The sequence below is a fragment of the Lolium rigidum genome, chromosome 4 (assembly GCF_022539505.1).
Source record: "Lolium rigidum isolate FL_2022 chromosome 4, APGP_CSIRO_Lrig_0.1, whole genome shotgun sequence".
Lineage (NCBI taxonomy): Eukaryota > Viridiplantae > Streptophyta > Magnoliopsida > Poales > Poaceae > Lolium > Lolium rigidum.
In genome coordinates, this window is record NC_061511.1 from 95,724,695 (window position 1) to 95,743,796 (window position 19,102).

Sequence of the window (19,102 nt, forward strand, 5' to 3'; positions counted from 1 at the left end):
GAGAAAAAAAGATTGCTTCAACAAGCTTATGGAACATTTCGTTCTACCTCCGGAATACCGCAAATACGATGAGGAGGGTAACAAGATTGCGGAAAACAAGAAGAGGCGCAAGCTAGTCAAACAGTTCGCTCTTTCTAGGATGGCCAACGCATTCCGGAAATACAAGCAAAATCTAGCCCATGACTTTGTCAACCAGGGCAAGACTCCGGATTTCAAAGGACAATATGAGAAACCGCAACATGATTGGCCAGAATTTGTGAAGCAAAAGAAATCGGAGCAGCTTCCTTGAACTATCGAAAAAAATAAGGAAAATGCGGCCAAGAAGGAGTACAATCATAAAATGGGGCCAGGAGGGTATCGCTTTTGGCAGCCTAAGTGGGAGAAGATGGAGAACGAGCTGAGGGCGCGAGGAATCCGTCCAAGTACGGAGGGATGGGACCCAAGGGCCAAAAGCTGGTGGTACGGGCATGGGGGATCGCTGAACCCGGAGACAGGGGAGTGTGTTTACCAGGGCAAAATAATTACACCCACCCAAAACCTTATTGAGGCAATGAGGGATGCTCAAGAGGGGAGGATCAGTGTTCAACGGAGAGAACGACGCCCCGACAAAAGCCCTCGGGAATCCCGAACACGGAGGACGTGTACGAGGCATGCCCGGGGACATTTCGTGGAAACTAGGGTTCCCCCAGAAAGATGACCCGTACGGTTACAGAAGCCGTAAGAGAAAGATGGATCGGGATGCAGATGTTGTGGCGAAGTTGGTAACGGAAATGGATGTGATGAAGAAAACCGTGAGTGTACTAGTCGCCGAAAGAGATGCAGCTCGGGCACAGCATGAAGATCATCCAATGGATCTCGGAAGCCAGCAGCGGAGAAGAAGCAGCGTGGCTTCCACGGAGGCCTCACCGGCCGGTGCACCGACGATCGAAATTACCGCACCGGAGCCTCGGCTGGTGGTCGAAGTTACTGCACCGGAGCCTCCTCGCTACCCCGTGGACGATATAAAGGAGATGAAAGCATGTCATCCGTATTATCCTATCGGGAACATGTCCATGAAGGTAGCCATCGGCAAGTGCTTTACCACTCGGAGCACTCCACCACAACAACCCCATTCAAGATGGCTATGCTCGTGTCACGGTGGAGGAGATAGTCCAAGGGTTTGAGGACCTGGACATTGACATTGCTACACCTGAAGGGGTGAAAAGACTTGGAGATGTCAAGCGCCAGTTCATTCTATGGCAGAAGAAATTTATCAAGTTTCCAGGCGAGGCGCCAACAAGTCCACCCCCGTACGGTGGTGGTGGTGGCGGTGGCGGTGACGGTGGCGGTGGCGGTGGCGGTGACGGTGGCGGTGGCGGTGACGGTGGCGGTGGTGCTTCACCTAATACACCTCATTCACGTCGGCAGACGCCGCCCCCGTCCTCGTCCGGCGGGTGATCGGACACCGGTACCGCCCCCAATCCACCTCCGGCGAAGAAGCGTAAGCAGTCCCGGGTTATTAACCCGGACCCTTACGTACCTAAGAAAACAAAGGTACCGGAGGTATCACCGAAGCCTCTCCCCACGAGGCCTTGGGAAAGTAGTGCCGAGGAAGTCGAGGCGGGCGCGGCTGCTGATTTAGAGAAATGGAAGGCGAGCGTCAAGAAGAAAATAGAGGGCGAGCCCAAGCCAGTATATTCCGACAAGGAAAAGCAGTGGGCTAAGTCATTTTTGAACACACCGTCCCAAGCCGCGAAGAATCCGCTCGACGACTATTTACGTGAACTTCGTAGGCAAGCACTCGCGTTCAAGAACAGGAAAGAGTTGGCGGAGAAGAAAGCCTTGAAGGACGAGGCCGAGTCAAAATTAGAAAGGGGGAAAGAAGTTGCCCAGCTCGGGGAACAAAGTAAACAATCGATCGCCCCGCTCATAGTGCAAGCCGCCGGTCCGGATGCCCCCGATATCATAGCAGCTGCGGCAGCACATGGATTGACCGTAGAAAGTGCCGGAAAACAAGCGGCCGACTTAGGTATCACTCTTCGTGCGAGTGTTAGGCCTTGATGAGGCGCCAATGAAGGACGTAGTATTTTCATATGTGAAGAATGGCCCTCTCATCGAGCCTGCGCGAGGAAGAGGATCTACCTCGACAAATGAAAGGTCCGCTAAATTGGTACAAGGCTTACATAAAACATGAAAACGCCAAAGACTATATCTATGCGGAAGTTAAATATGTGCATCACTTCAAACGTTACCGGGTACAAATTCCTCTCGAGTGAATTGTTCCAGCTGTTCAATCTGCGCGAGCTCGACAAATCTATCATCAGTTGCTACGTTATGTAAGTGATTTATTAATTTCTACCCCATCTCGTTCATTGCCTGCACTATATATATATATATTGTCCTAACTATCTTGTTGTGTACGCTATATATTATGCGGAATGAAGAAGCGGGAAATGCGAATAAGGAACATCCATGATGTTGGGTTCATTGACCCACACATCGTTAATTCATATGTGTTAGAATACCACCCCGCCGACGTGGAGGAAGACCTGTGGCGGTTTATTAGAAAACAGCAAGAGAAAAGTGATATTCTATTTCCTTACCATTTTGGGTGAGTGTTTCTGTCTTGAGCACATTCTCTTTTGTTTACTCCATGCATGGTATGTGGCTAATCGATGAGTTATGCATGATCGTGCATGTATCGTGTCCGCAGGTTCCACTCGGATTCTTATGGTAATTAAAGTTCAGACCTCCTCGGTTCTCGTCCACGACTCTCTGAATATGGATCCGGCGCTTTGGGGCGACATGAGAAAAATGATGCAAAAGTAATTATTTTCATTCATTTGCGCTCTATATCGATCGGCCTATTTCGTTCATCATTTCCTTATATCAAGTAACTAATTAATAACTCTCTTGTTTATTTAATTTTCTTTGCCTCGTAGGGTTTGGAGACGGTTCGTAGATACCAAGGTCGGTGAATTCAAAAAAGAGCTACATTTTAAAATGGCGAGTGCCGACGTCCGGGGATACTCAGCCACCGGGGACCAATCTATGTGGATACTATGTTTGTGAGAGGATCCGGAGATACTGCAATGAGCGGGACCGGACGTGTGAGAACAACATCCCGAGGAATAACCTCCGGAAGACGCTTAGTCCGAAGCTCGCTTCCGACCACTTCAAGAGGAACTAGCTGGATGGTTGGCGAGGAAGTCATCGATCCTAGAGGAGAACACTATTACGATGACGTAGATCTTTATACGCACCGGAATTTGTAACTAACTTGTTCAAAATTGTATATGGTCATCCGATATTGAATATATATTGTATATGGTCATCCGATATTGAATATATATTGTATATTACTCTTGAATTCTTTTTGGTTCTAATTTCAAATTTGTTTGAAATTGTACATTCATATGCATGTATGTATACAGTACCGTAGAATATGTGAAACTCCTTCAAAATTAAAACCCAAAAGAAATAAAATAATACAAATTAAAAAGAAACCAGATTTAGGGGGAGGGGGGGCTAAACCCTAAACCTCGCGGAGGCCTTTAGTCGCGGTTGGCCGGAAGAACCGCGACGAAAGGTCCTCCGCCCCGGCGCTCGCCTCGCGGCCCACGTGGATGGGCCTTTAGTCGCGGTTCGTGAGGAACCGCGACTAAAGGGGGGGGCCTTTAGTCGCGCTACTTTGGTCGCGGTTGGGCCACCGCGACTAATGGCAGTTGCCAACCGCGACCAAAGCCCCTTTTTCCACCAGTGATGTTTTTCCTCTAGTGCAACAATCAACGTCCTTTATTGATTGATGTGTTTTCATTGTTGTATGATTCACCATGTCATGTAAATCTATTCCAGAGATTATCTGAGTATTTGAGTCACTGGCCGTCCTCGAGTAACACCTAATCTACAAATTCGTTTGTTCTTTGTCAATATACAAAATATTATGCTCAACGATTCATGTGGTTTTTCATAGAGGATTCGACTGAGCCAGGGCATTTCAGTTATGTTGCTTAGCTATTTGTATGTTGTCATAATCATGCTTTCCAGGCCCCTTAAAACGCAAACAAAACTATATCATTTATTGACACATATGCGCACATGGATGAAAACTGAAAAAGAAAACTTTTTAAAGGAAAAATAAACAGACAACTCAGCGCTGAAGATAAGCATATCCACTGCAACGTTCACTGCAACGTTCAATTGAGCGAGAGAGATGGAGAGAAAAAACAAATCATAGGATGTCTGGTGTTTATGCACTATACGCATATTAAAGATAGAAATAATAACGACTGATCATTTTTCTTCAAGTACGGGGACTACTCTTTCTTTGATCTCTTGGACATGGGGCCTCCCGCATCATCTTGCTTGTACTTCCCAAGGAAACGGTGAAGTGGAAAGATCGCCTCTTTCATCGCAACGTCGTCGTCCACCGGCAACTGCAGTACTTCCTCCACACGGTAGAATCTCACAAACTTCGAGTCGAAAACCTCTTTCTTCTTGCATAATATCTCAGCATCCTCCACTCTTGTTAGTCGGATATATATGTTTCCATTGACGTCAAATGCGAATGAAAATGGATTTTTGATGAGGCATTGAACGACATGCATTGCGATGAAGTGCTTGTCATTGCAAGGTGTTATCACTTCGACCCTGATAACATTATTTACGGGGCCAACTTCAATCTCCGGACGCTTAATGGTGGCGATTGACAATGTGACTCTTTTATGCGCCATGTGTGCACTACAAAACAAAGAAAATTCAAAATTATTGCTAAGGAATATATTTAGGGAATATGAAGGCTGATATATATAACGTTCTGTTGATGGCATTGTATGATTAAAATTAATATCGTATGCATATTTACATTAAATCCGCATTTTGAGAGTAGAAATCTATCAGAGATATACATAAAACTAGAAAAACTACATAAATCAAGTTCAAATTTATATTTAATCAGAAATGACAAAATTCATAATAAACGCATTTGCAATAAAAGTGAAGTGCACAAGCACAATAAGATTCAGATCACACGAACTTAGGACTTGCAGAAAAATATTAAATTTGCCATATATACTCAGGTTAACATTGTATGTCATAAGGTACAAATAGTCAGATATGCAACCAAGTTAGTAAAAATAAATACTATGTAATTTCTAGAAAGTTAAAAATAATAATGTGATGTAGATCAACCTAAATAAAGGGAGATGAACATCCAAAATGGAGCAATATAAAGTTTGATTTGATTATAGGTACTTGATTTTATTATTGTATAAGAGTTGGTAGTACGCATCTGGAATGGAGCAGTACATGTATATTGTACCAAACTCAATACTCCCTCCGTACCGTTTATTGGGCCTCTAATGGTTTTGAGAAAAAAAAAATCTCAAAAGTTAGGCTCAATTTATCAGTTAATAAATTAATTTATAGAAATCAGCGTCCTCCCTCTCCATTTTTCTGAAACTAAACTAAAGGGCCCGAAACAAACAAACTGAAACAAGTTGCCATGTGGGAAGATCTCAAACCCTTCAAATTGTCTCTTTGTATATTAAAAACAAGTTTTCATAAGTTACCAGGAACAAACTGACATTTTTGTGATACATGTCTGACAGAACCATGTAAAAGTGAACATAAAGCTATTGTATTAATAGATGAAGGACTTGACGTTCATCTCTGCGAACTGAAGTATGCGAACATGTTAGATCTATTCTAAAATCGAATGAAGTGCCCATTTGTAACGTTAAGGAACACAGCCGCTTTAAAAAAAATTCAAAAGTTCGTTCTTCAAATGAGCTTTACAAGAAGTCGGATTATATTGATTGGAGCAGGAAATTTTCTTATCACTTGTACAGATAAATCCATATAATAATCCATGACAAAAAAAAAACCCGCAGCAGTTACTCACAAACCCCATAATCAAGCTATGAATATCATGCAACATATGAGTCCAAATGTCCGAATGCGTACAACAGGAAAACAGAAGAGAAAGACCGTGTACGCGTCAGTAATAAGAAATTAAAAAAGCATGATTATGTTGTTGTTGCAGTGTACCGTGTCAGCGCTTATGGCGATGAACTTCGCTGTCGCGATCGCCCGGTCGCCGCCGTCAGGGTGTACCCACAATGTCCACTATGCCGCCATTGTTGCTTCTCAAATTGCGATGGATATTGCAGTGGAGGCGATGGTTTGTCAGTCAGGCCGGAAAGAGGTATTTATAAGCTAGCCGCGTAGAACAAAAATAGCAAGTTTTGATATATCATTTAAATATTTGGAGGGACACACCAAAAGGATTTCGGCGCCATTCATGTGAACGTGGTCGATAAAACATTTTTGCATGTAAACACGGGCTCGTATATTTACTTTCACATATATGGAAAGAAATATCATTCATTCATGTTTTTTTTGAACGATTCATTCATGTGAACGTCGTCGATTCTAGCCTTTGGCGCTGTCAATAATTCGGGTTAACTTTTATCTGAACGGAGACTCTTGAGATAGAGAGTGCATGTCTTCTTTTTTAGAGCAAAATATCCTCTTTATTCATTTATAACTAGCGGGATGGCCCGCGCAGTTTGCGCGGCTAGATGTGTAATAACTAATTATAGATTTGTGTTTTGTGTCACAGATGGCAGTTAATTGATTTCATTTGACCTTCACTAAGGACTCACTTTTTCCTTGCAAAAGAATAGAGCTTACATTTTCACTGACAACATGGTGACAACATGGTAATCTGGAATTAAGATTACCTTTTCACTCTTCTTTCTTGGGATATGGCTATTAAACTTTCTTTGGTGCCTTCTTTTATATCTGAGTGTACTGTATATATTTTCAAAAATAAATGTGTCGCAAATGAAAAAAAGATAATAATTCTGAATTGTCTAGTTTTATATCTCATCGAGTGAGTGAAAAAAATTCATTGAGAACCTTCTTGTAATAAGTTTTTTTTTTGATAAAATATTAGATTGCAGATCGCGTACAGGTTCATGGCGTGAAAAGCAATAAAGAAAAGTAGAATTGACATAAGAAATAAGGAAATTGTTTGATTTGGAAAATACTTTCTTTTGTTCCTTTTTGATATTTTGGCTTGTGTGACCTTGACGTGCAAAGGCTGAGGATCTAACCTTTCAGTGTGCAGAAGGTTGTCTGTCAAGGTCTGAAGCTAGCAATTGTATCTATAAGCTATCGGTTGTATTTGTAAGATCTCGCGCCATCGATATGCAGGTGTACGACTCTGGGCCGCCGCCGGACTAAATTCTTGCTCCTAGCTAGCAGTAGCAAGGATGCCTCTAGTATGGACCACATATGTTGTGAGCCACCTGAATCTGATAAGGCAAGTATTTGCCAGCGTTGGTGTACAATATGTTTGTAAAATTCAAAGGTTCATTGCTGATTATCGTCCTAGGCAGTCATGCAAAACATTGTGAAAACTCAAAAGCACTCTCGCTAAATCTGAAAGTAAGTCAAACCTGACTGTCTAGTTAATAGTTGAAAATATGATCAATCGTCGAATGCTCCAGATACATTAACAATAGTATCCTATGATTGACCCAATTGGGCTCTCCGCATCATATAAACTCATTGAATATCTGAACTTGCTTCATTCCTGTGGAAAGCATGGCCCTCTCCATTTTCGGATATGAATTATCCTACTGACCACATACCTGAAACAAAAAGGAAAAATTGTATATTAGCTTAGGTAACTAATACCTGGGTGCTTCTATTGGTAGAGAACATGTGAGTGCTCCAGCTGAAAACAGACCTACCCATTCGTCTCACCTACTCAATCTCAACCGCCAAAAGCCGAGAACATACACAGGAAACATTATGAGCACGCTCTGCCACATTAAGTGATGCTTTATTACTGTGAGGAAGAACTATAATCTATATAAACCTCTAAACAACATTGTTCTTGTTAATTTAGTAGTTATAGAGTTGGGAAGAAGAAGGTTGTATATTCTCAGCTGAAAGATCCAATGACCGTCCAATCCATATAGCCAGAGTCGCTGGATCTGATCCGAAACCGCCGACAGTCCAAGTTGAGAATAATATCAAATCGCCATGGCTCCTCACGATGTCACGCGCGCCTGTGCCTCGGTCTCCAAAGAGCGGGTAGCCTCGGGCCGTCTGCCTGTGTCTTCCACCTGGAAATACTCATGCAAGTTCTTGGACTTCATATCAATGTAATATATCTTACGAAGACTGAAATCTAGTACAAATGTATTCACTATATTTAAACACATACCAGAAAATAAAATTCAGTTAATACTGGTCAGTAATCAAGGAAAAATCCACTGCACAGAGTTAATTATTTGGTAAGGTCATTTGACCTAAATCCTAAGCTGATACGTATTTGGAACAAAATTAATACACAGGTTGGAGCAATAGTATTTCCATGGCCGACCTCTTCTTATACTTTACATTCAACTGAAAGGGAAAGAGGAAGACAAATACTGTTTTCCTTTTCTTCAAGGTCCAAATCTGATGCCGTGATGACACCACAAATTTCTGCAATAAGCTGAGCCTCAATAGCTGTCGTAATCTCATAGACATACAATGGAAATCAAGAAAATATATTTGTAGAACCCAAGCAAGAACGTGACTACGTGAGTGGCCAACATACAAACCTGTCGCAGAGCACTACCATATTTGAATAGATCCTTTGCGTCGTCTGCTCTCTGCCGATGAAGTTATTCTCTGATGTCTTCATGACCCATCGCTTGGTTGAGTGCTCCAGCCCAATGGCCTCTTCTCCGATGTGATACACGAGCCTATGACCAGAGATCGGAAGATCCATAAGGGCCATGCGGCACGGCGGCCATTTCAGAGGCTGCGGCACGGCGGCCGTAGGGGAGGCGGCGGCAGGTCAGACGTCGGTTGTAGGAGAGGCGTTCGTAGATCAGAATTTTAATGGGATACAAGAGTAGGTTTCATCTTGGAAGGTCAGCATGGTTAGCGTTTTTATCTAGTGCAATACAAAGTTTGGACGTGGGGAAAAGGACATTATCTACACTACTTAAAAAGGAGGAATATGTTCCTTATTCTGCCAGGCTCCAATACGTCTTTGCTTTCGTCGTACTCGTTCGTCGTGCATCCGTCGCGCCCAAATGGGCCAGGCCCAACAAATCCATTACCTTGACTCTCACGATTCTGCGCCTCCTTCGTCGTGCTTTCGTCGTACCGCTCTCCTCCGGCCTCCGCACCCGACACCCCCCATAGGCTCACACCGCCACCGGATCCGGCCGTCAACGCTGCCCTCGTCTGTTCTTGTCCTCACGTCACATCTCGCGCGCATGGAGGCCCGCCGTCCTCCCCAGATCGCGAGCCAAAGGAGCAGCACAGATGCGCGGCTGGAGGCATGGATTTGTGCATACGTCCCCAAGATCTGGGAACGGAGGCCCGGATCGGACCTCCTCGCTTGAAATTCCTCATCTCCGTACCTCCGCGATCGGGTGAGTCCTCGCCCGACATCCGGCGGCAGTGGAGATCAAACGGTCCCGACGGCGGCGGTGGGGATCAATCGGTCCCCACGGCGGCAACTAACGACGGTGCGCAGGTGGCGCAGCAGGTCTGGGCCTGATTTTGCAAGCTCTCGAGATGGAGTGAGCGGTGTGCTACGTCATCTGACACCTTCCTCGTCCTCTCGCCTGGTTTTGAAGAAGGTTCCTGTGCTGGTGAGGAGCAAGAGCTTCAAGGACAGCAGAATTCTTCATGCAGACTCTCCCTACCGCTGCTCATTGTGGATTTGTGGTGGTTCAGTTTCGGGTGTTTGGTACGTATGTTCTTCCGTGTGTACCATGCTTATACATTGCATTGATTGTCAGGCATATATTTCTTCAGTTCATGTTTTATTCACGAACTCATCATTTGCACGCCAATGAACATGTCTCAGATAATGAGAATCAACACGCTTTTAATCTCATACAATGTGGTTGATTGTTTCCTTATGCCACGGAAAGAACCATAATTTCTTATGTGAATTTCTGAAATGCAGAGGATGACTTCATCTCAGAGCCACACATGAGCTACGACTTTCAATGGCACAAGGTCCAACTTCAATGGCATATGATGGTATCTACGAGACAGCTGACACTCATGTTCAAAATCTTCAAGGTAACTCTTACTTTGAAAGCTTCAAAGTAGGTAGATACATGCTACACAATTTTCATGCTCATTTGTTCCCTAATTTTGCTTGACTCGCTACCTGACCAGCATATGCATTCATACAAAGTCACCACCAATTACATTAGATGGGATATTAATTATACTAATCAAAACTCCGATCTTATAGAAAGTCCCCAAAAAAATCTACTTATTCTACGGAACGAGATTCCAGTGAAGCAGGCATAACAACGAAACAGCGGCGGACACATGGCAAGAGTTCAGGCGAGGTCGGTGGAATAGGGATCATGGCGAGATGGCGTTGGTCGTATTGCGTGCCTTAGAGGTGACTGAGCGAATCCCTGCAGGTTTTCCCAGTGATTTTGATCCATATTTGCATGTTAGTCTTATTGGAGACACTTGGACCACTATGGATATGCGACTCTTTTTGTTGTGGTTTGTCCTGAAACTGTCATGAATCTGAGTCAGGCTGGGATGCTGCTGGCGCATGGGCATTTTCCTTGCACATATTATGTGCGCTTTAGCTGTACATAGTGGACAAGATGGTCTCATGACCTGCAACTTAATTCTGATGTTGTTCCACATTGACAAGCTAAGGGAAATATGGAGGAACATGCTCAAGATGGTCTAATTTTAGTGTCCTTACAGTGTAATTTTGGGTCCTTACAGTGTAATTTTGGGTTAAGGGTACACTGAACTCAGATATAAATGGCCCGAAGGCTATAATTTGATCCTAATGGAAAAACTTGGTAGTTTTAATCTTTCTCCAGTATGTTCAGTCTTTTCAGTAATATATAAATATATCTCGATCATTGCTTCTTCCACTATTTTTTCCATTGGTTTCAAAAATGGGAGTGCTCCTGTACTCTTTGAGCAACCAGTTCATAGAGATTATTGAGGGCGTCTCCATGATGTTAGCATTGCTACCATTCATGCTTGGGGTAATTTTGTGATTGCTGCATATTTGTGAAACTACGAGGAGAGGTACACTTTGCTACATTTCTTTTAGTGGCACAACTAAACATCATGTTATTTGTAAGATTTCTAGGAGGATGAAATGTCGTGCATTTTCGTGCCTATAATAATGGCAACATGTCAGCTCTCCCAAAGTGAAATACAAAACTTATCCGAACCAAAACAGCTTGTTGAACCCTCAATTTTTGTTGTTGTATCTCTGCCTTTTCTTTTTGAAGGACAACATCTATCTCTTGTTTCTACATTAGTGCGGCTAATACAATTAAGTTTCATGGACTCACATATGACTTATGACATATTAATAACGGCGGCAAGATGATTGATGTGCTTTCTGGGAGAAGTGGTTAGAAATTTATATTCTCTTTTGTATTACTCGCGGTAGTTGGCTAAATATATGTAGTCATATGCTTGTTATAGGTAATGGGTTCCTTCATTGTTTTGGTATTGAAATTGTGGTGGTATATTTAATGCAGAGTTACATGGTACGCATACTAGGTTCGCAATATTTGGATCAATCCTTGCAATGAAATCTGTTCTACAACCTTGAGCAATTTGTCATGATGTTTACAATCACAAGGGTGCAAGGTAGGGCTGTATGCAAAGCGTGCAGGTGAATACAATTGATGACACTATCATTCCTTGTATCCACTGTTAACTGCTATGACATTGTTGCATATCATTGATGAGACAATCATGCTCGATGTTAGATGTTTTATTTAGTGTCCAGGCCAGACATTAAGTACTGATCTGTGAACATGCAGACCACTGCTAGCTACTCCCACCGCTAAAATTCAGCATACATCGATCAAATAGTGTTGACTGAGCATCGATGTGAGATCTCCAGCGTTTGGTGTGCAAAATACATTGGGTGGGTGCGCCTCCATCGACTGAAGCGGTAGCAGCCTGCGGGTGAATGGCGGCACAAGGCCGTCTATCTGCCAGCTGATATCTACACCTGCTTCTGATGGCAGCTGATGAACGAGGACAAACATGATGCCACTGGAGACTGAATAGGAGGTTATATTGTATATATGATGAATGAACATGTGTTTATCCCATTGTCTTTTACTATCTCTAGCTGCCCAAACCGATTGGTCGCTTGCATGGGAAAAAGCAAAGGAGAGTTTGCATCTTGGGAGCATTGTGGCAATGGAATGGACATCAAATGAAAAAGTCTCCATCGGTGGAATCATGCCGAACACCAGGTATAGACATATCAATTTTTTTTCGTATGAGCTGCAAATGCTAGAGTACTTAATTTACTGGCCAGAAATGTTAAATGCAACATAGCGATGTGTGCTGAATTTTTGTGTAAAAATTCTATTTGCCGAGCCAGGTGGATTTTCAACAGCAACTATCACAGGTGGCTCTGCCGGACATGGAATTTAAATGCCCATTCATTATATTCTGCACTCCAACCATCTAGCACTAGGGAATTAAGATCGAGGTTACCAAAGTAATAGGGCAATACATATATGCTAAAAAAAATCCACAATAAGCATATTGCAGTACAAAGCTACAACTCTTAGGGAAAAAAAATGGGCCAGAAAGCAATTGTGTTCCATTTGGAGAAATATGAATAAGTGAAAGCAAAAGTCCGATATGTTCTTCTGTTTAATTGTACATCGTTGCTTTTGATACGTCTAATTTTATTCGAGTTTCTTCAAATAGGTATACTTATAGGTGAAATTAACTAATATCATCTTTGTATCATCTCATGAACTAATTTGTCATTTCATTTATTGGAAGGTGCTTTCCCGATGTGCAGTACCTCTGGCTTCCAAGTTGACTGCTGAGCTTCACTTATTAAGAATTGTGTTGGGAGACATACACTGAAAAGGACCGTCAAGCTGGAGATAGTGTACATCCTGTTGCTACATAATTACGAATTGTGTTGTTGCATGACTTGTAGCCCCGAAGATTTATGGAGGGGATCTCTGACACGATTCATATACTTCACGACACAATAGCTTATGATGCAACACGCCTGGAGAGAGATGATATGGATTACGCCTTTCATAACTATCATTTCAACCGTATAATTAGAAGAATCATACTTCGTCCGGCATTTGCTCATGGATACATGTACCTTGAATTTACTCATCGATATGGCAGTTCTTTAATGTCCATCTAATTTGTGAACCATTTGCTGAATAAAATCTTAACCATCGTGTGCTTGTAGGTGTGGTTCTTTTGAAAAATCATGTTTTAATATTTTTTGAAATTGGTTACTGCAGTTCCAAGGTTGAAACAACATTTCTGGAATCTCCAGATTCCAAGGTGGAGTATCTTAGAAAACCCAAATTATAGGTGCGTACTGGTGGTGTCATAATGAAAACCCTGGACCATAAAGCAACGAAGAAGTGACGGTCTCGTGACTGCAAGTCAGAGTGATCTGCTTGAATCAGACCTTGTTGTATGTTGAATCGAATTAATCTTTCCCTCCGGTGTTTGATGTACGATGATTTTTTTTTGAAAACTAATGCAAGAGGTGTAGTTGTTATTTTCAAAGTTTTCTATGTACTATGCATTAGGAAGTGCCACATATAATTACTAGCTATGCATTTACTTGTTTCTTGGCTCTTTGGCTATGTGCATGGCTGATGAAGGCATCTGTTTTCTTTGAAGTTGGCTGTACCGGATCATGCTTGCTGCTATACAGAAGGAAGTGGAAAACAGTTGATAAATAATCAGAGTATTCTATCTGCTTTTTATTTCACCCTTCATTACGATGGTTATATTCTAAATCTGGGGTAGTAAGGTATGGTTTCTACTTTCTTCTTCAATTGTTCCCTTGGAGAAGTGTCTATTCTATCTACAACAATGGTCGCTTCTGTCTTACACCTGAAATTGATTCCGACAACCAGATTGTGACATGACGCCCACTCCATATTTATGAATTGCTGAGAACATTTTCTGTTTTTGGTAGAGCTCTTGGAGCGATATTTTAGCACCTCTTTGATCATTGTCATTGCATATAATTGATTCCGACAACCAGATTGTGACATGACACCCACTCCATATTTATGAATTGCTGAGAACATTTTCTGTTTTTGGTAGAGCTCTTGGAGCGATATTTTAGCACCTCTTTGATCATGGTCATTGCATATTTTTGTAATTGGAAAGATCTGCGCAAAGTTATTCATGTTATTTATTTTTGTCTCTTGCATACAACAACAAGTATGTATATCCAACTTTGAAATCCTCCTGAAATATATGTATTTGGTGAACTGCAGATCAAGGAATCTACATAAGGAGAAGAAGAGGGGATGGTTGAGTGTTGCGGATCGCGATCAAGGAATCTACATCAACAATTCGATATTGAGCCATATGCCCATATTTAGGTGCTTTTGTTCCTTGTATTGACTGTTTTCTGCAAATTATTTCCTTACTATCATGATGTAGTTCTCCGACTGTTACAAATAAATAATTTGTGATGTGAATTTTATAGTTCAAAGACAATCAATATATGATATTTAATAGGTTACTTTTGAAATTTTTCTTGAACAAGGACCCTTTTTCATCGTCTCTCCCCAGGGCCTGTATGGACCGGTCCTGATGCCATATGGACCGGTCCTGATGCCATAGGTCAACGACATGATATCTGCGTTTTAACCATTTTTTGTTTGTTTACATGTGTTGTTGCTCCGTAGCAACGCACGGGCATTTGTACTAGTCTTGAAACAAACGTGTTTATCTCGTAATTTATAAAAAAAAACGTGTTTATCTCGTACATGGTTTGGGCGTGGGGGAAAAAGGTAAATCTTGGCCGTTGTTATTGATCTGATTATATCTAGCTGATCTATACCGTTGATTGTTTGTTGTTTTAATTATATAATAAATTAAATCATGAACCGAAAGTCGTACAACGCAAAGAATGGTGATCATCTAACGAAATACTTGGAGATGAGGGCATCTCCAGCGGCGCGACGCAAATGGACGTTGAGCCGACCGTTTGCGTCCGTCGGGCCGAAAAATGCGTCTGGTACCACCTCCAGCAGGGCGACGCAAATTGACCGGGCCGTCTGCGGCGATGCAAACCTAGCCCAAATATGCCCCTCGGATGCGTCTCTGCGGACGTTGCGCGGACGCGCAGAGTGTCCGCTCGCGTCTGGCGGACGTTTTGTTGGGCCCGCCTGGCAGCGACCCTGCGTCGATGGCCTTCTCAAGCGCGCCAGTGACTGGCGCCGCTGCGTCGCTTCGGCTGTCTGTACCACGTTAATGGCGATGCATCGGCTGCCGAGCGGCCGCCGCCTACCTCCGCCAACCATGTTAATGGCGACGCCTGATACGTCTCCGACGTATCGATAATTTCTTATGTTCTATGCCATATTATTGATGATACCTACATGTTTTATGCACACTTTATGTCATATTCGTGCATTTTCTGGAACTAACCTATTAACAAGATGCCGAAGTGCCGCTTGTCTGTTTTCTGCTGTTTTTGGTTTCAGAAATCCTAGTAACGAAATATTCTCGGAATTGGACGAAATCAAAGCCCGGGGGCCTATTTTCTCACGAAGCTTCCGTAAGTCCGAAGGAGAGACGAAGAGGGGCCACGGAGGGGCCACACTATAGGGCGGCGCGGCCCCCTTGGCCGCGCGGCCCCGTGGTGTGGGGCCCCCGTGCCGCCTCTTGACCTGCCCTTCCGCCTATAAAAAGTCTCCGTGACGAAACCCCCGGTACCGAGAGCCACGATACGGAAAACCTTCCCGAGACGCCGCCGCCGCCGACCCCATCTCGGGGGATCCAGGAGATCGCCTCCGGCACCCCGCCGGAGAGGGGATTCATCTCCCGGAGGACTCTACACCGCCATGGTCGCCTCCGGAGTGATGAGTGAGTAGTTCACCCCTGGACTATGGGTCCATAGCAGTAGCTAGATGGTTGTCTTCTCCTCATTGTGCTTCATTGTTGGATCTTGTGAGCTGCCTAACATGATCAAGATCATCTATCCGTAATTCTATATGTTGTGTTTGTCGGGATCCGATGGATAGAGAATACCATGTCATGTTAATTATCAAGTTATTACATATGTGTTGTTTATGATCTTGCATGCTCTCCGTTTCTAGTAGAGGCTCCGGCCAAGTTTTTTACTTTTAACTCCAAGAGGGAGTATTTATGCTCGATAGTGGGTTCATGCTCGCATTGACACCAGGACGAGTGACGAAAAGTTCTAAGGTTGTGTTGTGCTTGTTGCCACTAGGGATAAAACATTGGCGCTATGTCCGAGGATGTAGTTGTTGATTACATTACGCACCATACTTAATGCAATTGTCCGTTGTTAGCAACTTAATACTGGAGGGGTTCGGACGATAACCTCGAAGGTGGACTTTTTAGGCATAGATGCGGTTGGATGGCGGTCTATGTACTTTGTCGTAATGCCCAATTAAATCTCACTATACTTATCATGTCATGTATGTGCATTGTTATGCCCTCTCTATTTGTCAATTGCCCGACTGTAATTTGTTCACTCAACATGCTTTTATCTTATGGGAGAGACACCTCTAGTGAACTGTGGACCCCGGTCCATTCTTTTAATACTGAAATACAAATCTGCTGCAATACTTGTTTTACTGTTTTCTCTGCAAACAATCATCTTCCACACAATACGGTTAATCCTTTGTTACAGCAAGCCGGTGAGATTGACAACCTCACTTGTTTCGTTGGGGCAAAGTACTTTGGTTGTGTTGTGCGGGTTCCACGTTGGCGCCGGAATCCCTGGTGTTGCACCGCACTACATCCCGCCGCCATCAACCTTCAACGTGCTTCTTGGCTCCTCCTGGTTCGATAAACCTTGGTTTCTTTCTCGAGGGAAAACTTGCTGCTGTGCGCATCATACCTTCCTCTTGGGGTTGCCCAACGAACGTGTGAAATACACGCCATCAAGCTCTTTTTCCGGCGCCGTTGTCGGGGAGATCAAGACACGCTGCAAGGGGAGTCTCCACTTCTCAATCTCTTTACTTTGTTTTTGTCTTGCTTTATTTTATTTACTACTTTGTTTGCTGCATTATATCAAAACACAAAAAAATTAGTTGCTAGCTTTACTTTATTTACTGTCTTGTTTGCTATATCAAAAACAAAACAAAAATTAGTTTACTTGCATTTACTATATCTAGTTTGCTTTATTTACTATTGCTAAAATGGCCAACCCTGAAAATACTAAGTTGTGTGACTTCACTACCACAAATAATAATGATTTCTTATGCACACCTATTGCTCCACCTGCTACTACAACAGAATTCTTTGAAATTAAACCTGCTTTACTTAATCTTGTCATGAGAGATCAATTTTCTGGTGTTAGTTCTGATGATGCTGCTGCCCATCTCAATAATTTTGTTGAACTATGTAAAATGCAAAAATATAAAGATGTAGATGGTGACATTATAAAATTAAAATTGTTTCCTTTCTCATTAAGAGGAAGAGCTAAAGATTGGTTGCTATCTCTCGCCTAAGAATAGTATTGATTCATGGACTAAATGCAAGGATGCTTTTATTGGTAGATATTATCCCCCTGCTAAAATTATATCTTTGAGGAGTAGCATAATGAATTTTAAACAAATAGATAATGAACATGTTGCTCAAGTTTGGGAAAGAATGAAATCTCTGGTTAAAAATTGCCCAACCCATGGACTGACTACTTGGATGATCATCCAAACCTTCTATGCAGGACTAAATTTTTCTTCGCGGAATTTATTGGATTCAGCTGCTGGAGGTACCTTTATGTCCATCACTCTTGGTGAAGCAACAAAGCTTCTTGATAATATGATGGTTAATTACTCTGAATGGCACATGGAAAGAGCTCCACAAGGTAAGAAGGTAAATTCCGTTGAAGAATCCTCTTCCTTGAATGATAAAGTTGATGCTATTATGTCTATGCTTGCGAATGATAGGACTAATGTTGATCCTAATAATGTTCCATTAGCTTCATTGGTTGCCCAAGAAGAACATGTTGATGTAAACTTCATTAAAAATAATAATTTCAACAACAATGCTTATCGGAACAATTCTAGTAATAACTATAGGCCATATCCTTATAATAATGGTAACGGTTATGCTAATTCTTATGGGAATTCTTACAACAATAATAGGAATACACCCCCTGGACTTGAAGCCATGCTTAAAGAATTTATTAGTACACAAACTGCCTTTAACAAATCCGTTGAGGAAAAGCTCAATAAAATTGATATTCTTGTTTCTAGAGTTGATAGTCTTGCCTCCGATGTTGATCTTTTGAAATCGAAAGTTATGCCTAATATGGATATTGAAAATAAAATTGTTACTACAGCAAATGCCATCCAAGTTAGAATTAATGAGAATATAAGATTAATGGCTGAACTGCGTGCTAGGTGGGATAGAGAAGAAAATGAAAAACTAGCTAAAAAAGAAAATGTAGCTAAAGTTTGGACTATTACCACCACTAGCAATGCTAATGATTCACATGTTGCTGCACCTCCTACTGTCCATGATAAAATAATTGGTGTTAGCAAAACTTCTACTCCTAGTGCAAAGCGCGCAAAATTACCTGAAACTGCTAAAACTGCTGAAACTGCTTGTGATAAAACTGCTGAAATTTTTTCCAACCTTGGGGATGATAATCCCATTGCTTTAGATTGTAATGATTTAGATTTTGATGATTGCCATATCTCTGAAGTTATAAAGTTCTTACAAAAACTTGCTAAAAGTCCCAATGCTAGTGCTATAAATTTGGCTTTCACAAAACATATTACAAATTCTCTCATAAAAGCTAGAGAAGAGAAACTAAAACTTGAAACTTCTATTCCTAGAAAGCTAGAGGATGGTTGGGAGCCCATCATTAAAATGAGAATCAAAGATTTTGATTGTAATGCTTTATGTGATCTTGGTGCAAGTATTTCTGTTATGCCTAAAAAAGTCTATGATATGCTTGACTTGCCACCATTGAAGAATTGTTATTTGGATGTTAATCTCGCCGATAATGCTAAAAAGAAACCTTTGGGGAAAGTTGATAATGTTCATATTATGGTTAACAATAACCTTGTCCCCGTTGATTTTG